Here is a 4078-nt window from a genome sequence, read left to right as displayed (position 1 = left end):
CTTGGAGCCCTGAGCCGCCACGGACAACTGGCAAATGATAAGGAAATGAAGGGCACAGCTGAGTTGTAGTTCAGCCTTGTTTACAAAGCTCCTTTGGGCCAGATATGGCCTGCGGGCCATGCTTTGCCAGCCCCAGCACTAGCTGCTCAATATATAAGGAACGCATGACTAGTGACATTTGCATCTCACCTAGGAAATGTAGAAGGACTCCCATTTTGCCGGTATCAAAGTCATTGGCCTTTGAGTTAACCACTTCACCAGTTCATTGAGGTTGGACTGTAGCATGAGGAAGAAAAGGCAGCCCAGCATCACCAGACTCTGCTCCCACCTGTGCCCAAGGAAAGACAGTGAGTTGGCCTCAGTTCAGGAAGGAAGGCAGGACCAGTCCTCGGTGGCTCTGCCTCACGCCGTGCCTGGCAAACAGGGGCACTCAGGAAGCGCCAAGAACAGGATGACACTGCCAACGATGGAGGGGCTAGGGTGGAGGGTCTTCTTAGTGCACCCTTTCCTGGACCATGGGGAGGGGTTGTCATTCTGCTCGCCTGGAGGAGCCCAGAGAATCTCCCTGCACAGGCAAGTGGACATTTGCCAGCTCTGCCCAGCTTGGCTCAAGCCTCACTCCTTCAGCCCAGTCGCCCAATCCCACTCCCATCCTGGTCTGCATCCCCAGGGGCCAGCACCTAAACAGCAGCCAGAGGGAGGCAGGCCTTGGTGGACACTGCCTCTGCAGCGATGTCCATCACCATAGCAGCCCCAGGCCCCAGACTTGGGTACTTCTGGGCACTGGTAGGCAATTCACTGAGCACTCTGAGAGGAGCAGGAGTTGGAGCTGCCCGTGGCCTTTCCTTTCCTCCAAGGCAAAACATACAGCCCCACGTGCAGAGACAGTCCTCCCTTGCCTGGCCCTCAGTGGGTCTCTGGGTGTATGCTGGGAAAGAAGAACACACTGCCTGCCTCCCGGGCGACCCTTCCTCCTCACTGCACCTGTCCCCTGCCTCCAGGGCGGCCCTTCCTCCTCACTGCACCTGTCCACCCAGCAGGAGGAAGGAAATCACAGAGGCTGTCGACCCATGGCATCCCTATGGAGTTTGGTTCTTGCCCCAGACCTGGCTAAGGAGCAGAGCATCTGCCCACACCCTGGCCTGCACTTGCCCATCCCCAGACTTCTGGGACCCACATTTTCTGGGCTTCTCTTGTCCTTCTTTCCTCCCTCCCTGATTCCAACAGAGCCTTCCCCAGACCCTCTGACCCTCACTGTAACAAATCGCCACCATGTACTCTTCCTTCCAGCCATTCTCAGCACCATCATGCTATACTCCCTGTGGTACCAACGTAGTTGGCTGCACCTGTGACAGAGGGCAAGCGAGGCCTCCCTGGCCTAGGGAAGTGCGCAGGGCAGGAAGCCTGATTCACTGGGGGCCACGAAGGCTGGGTCCTGAGCTCATTCTTTATGTGCAGCATCAGCTTCTTCAGCTGGGATGCGGGACTCCAGGTCCTGCTGGGAGGATGGAGCTCCATAATGGATATCAGCACAACACACAGAGTGAAGGCGTGGCCGTAACCCACACAGATGTACCCTTAGAGTATACCTGCAGAACCGAGGAGCTCTGTTGTCTGGGGCCAGTGTCAGAGCGCTGGCCCTGGTGAGATCAGCAGATACATTTCCAACTTCTGTGTCTGTGTCGCCTGAGCTTGTTGTGTGGCCCAGCTCTTAGCACCTTATCACTCCGAATCTCATGCCCAGAAGGCTATTGACTTCCCTCAGCCTCTGTTTGCCCTGATTCCAAGTGGTAAACAAAGGGCTAGAATGTTCGTTTGCTCAGTAATGTGATTTGGTTTTGTTTTTGACTGAGGGAGGAAAGTGGGATGAGCCATAGGGGTACCACACTCATCCTACTATACATATAACTCATCTACTATACATAATCCATCCTAGCATTCCAGTTTTTTTTTTGTTTTGTTTTGTTTTTTTTTTTTTTTTTTGACAGACAGAGTTAGACAGAGAGAGAGAGAGACAGAGAGAAAGGTCTTCCTTTTTCCATTGGTTCACCCCCCAAGTAGCCGCTACAGCTGGCGTGTCACGGCTGGTGCGTTGTGCCAATCCGAAGCCAGGAGCCAGGTGCTTCCTCCTGGTCTCCCACGCGGGTGCAGGGCCCAAGCACTTGGGCCATCCTCCACTGCTTTCCCGGGCCACAGCAGAGAGCTGGAATGGAAGAGGGGCAACCGGGACAGAACCGGCTCCCCAACCAGGACTAGAACTCGGGGTGCTGGCGCCACAGGCGGAGGATTAGCCTAGTGAGCCGCGGCACTGGCCCTTCCTAGCATTCTGTACCATATAACTCATCTCACTGTACATAATCCATCCTAGCATTCTATACTATAAAACTCATCTTACTATACTAATGCACTGCCAGGCCTGGAATCAAACTCAAAAGCTGTTTTCCCCTACTTCCTTCCATGCCCTTCCCCCCACTGTTGGGTGGGGGCTTTCTATTCTGCCTCTCACTCCATCTTTGCTCTGAAGTCTCCTCCCCAGCCCCATGGTCCCCCATACCCTCATGATCTTCCTGCTGTACTATTTCTGGTCTCCAGGAATTCCCATTAGTCCCACAAGGATTTTGTCCCCTCCCCACCCCCACTCACACCCCTTCACTGACCCCAGTAGAGACAGCCAGTGAGAAGAATCAGGAGGAGGGGGATGAAGGCCTGCAGGCCACACCACATTCCACCTGTGCTGCCCTGTTCTCTTCTCAAAAGAACACTTCCATCACAGGGATCCTGCAGGAGGCTCCCTGAGGCCGGGGTGGGGGTACAAATGCCTCCATCCCACAGTTTGATGATGAGTCATGGGCTCTAGGACCCCACAGCCTTGAGGGCCATGATGCACGTTTCCCCCTGGATTCTGAAGAGGAGGAACTCTTCCAGGGTTGAGCCCCAAATTTGTAGAATCTCCAGGAGATCGCACTATGGCACAACAGGTTAAGCCACCCCCTGGCGTATTCACTGGAGTGCTGGTTCAAGTCCTGGCTGATCCCTTTCAATCCAGCTCCCTTCTAAAGCACCTGGGAAAGCAGCAGAAGCTGCCCAAGTGCTTGAGCCCCTTCCACCCATGTGGAAGACTCAGATGGATTTCCTGGATCCAGGTTTGGCCTGGCCCAGCCCCGGACATGGCAGCCATTTGGGAAGTGAGCCAGAAACAGGAGATATGTTTCTCGCTCTCTCTCTCTCGCTCTCTTTCTCTCTCTCTCTGTTGTGCTGCCTTACAAATAAATCACTTCTTTTTCATTTTAGCATTTTCATGACAGCTGTATATAAGATTACTTTAGTCCTGAATCTTCCCAATTGTTTCTACCTTACAGTTGCCCCCCTCCTTTCCTACTTGCTGAGATTTGGCTTTCCATTTAAGGATCTTTGTGCAGTCATTGTCCAGGCTTGGCCTGGTGATAAGCAGCACCTTGCTGGGGGAAGGCCCACCCCGACAACTGTGCCGCTGGACTCTTCCCACTGCACCTGTTCCATGCGGATGACATATTTCTTTCTGTAAACCTGCACTGCCTTGCCAAACCGCTGCCCTTTACTGCGACCTCACACAGCCTGCATATCACCACCCCTCTGGGTAGGCATAGGTCGCACGTTGTCCCATCTGTCTCAGCTCTTGGGAAAGAGGGGAAGCACACAGTCTCCCTGACACTGCGCGACACTGCATTGAAATGCATTTTTCAGTTCTTGCCTCAGTCAGAAGTCACAAAGGGACTGAACCTCATTTTGGCCACTGCCACTCTAGTGATGGCCACAAAAAGAAAAGAAGCCATAAAGAAGTCTTTTTTGAAAAGATAACTCCACCCTCTTCAATGGGGAGAGGGCAGGGATTCCGCCCCCCAACCTCTCACCCCTCTTCAGGCATCCACCTTCCCAGTGATGGAAGGCAAGGGCTTCCCAGAGGGAGCACGTGGACAAGAAGACAAGGGAGTGGGACAAACGCTCAGGCTGCAGGGTGTTGGGGTGGAGGTGGGCACTGGAGTTTCCAGAGCACACAGCTTCGCCCACAGCAGCAAGGGAAGCATCTGAAAAGGGGGCA

At 54.0% G+C, this 4078-nt stretch overlaps 1 pseudogene; it reads right to left on the bottom strand.

The window, feature by feature from the left end:
* Window positions 1–3322: 3322 nt before the first annotated feature.
* On the bottom strand, window positions 3323–3764 carry LOC127492061 (large ribosomal subunit protein uL24 pseudogene; annotated as a pseudogene).
* Window positions 3765–4078: the final 314 nt, after the last annotated feature.

The sequence above is a fragment of the Oryctolagus cuniculus genome, chromosome 9 (assembly GCF_051225735.1).
Source record: "Oryctolagus cuniculus isolate XC-2025 breed Fujian yellow rabbit chromosome 9, ASM5122573v1, whole genome shotgun sequence".
NCBI classification, from domain to species: Eukaryota; Metazoa; Chordata; class Mammalia; order Lagomorpha; family Leporidae; genus Oryctolagus; species Oryctolagus cuniculus.
Note: the sequence above shows the minus strand (reverse complement) of the source record. Positions and strands in the feature narration are given on the sequence as shown.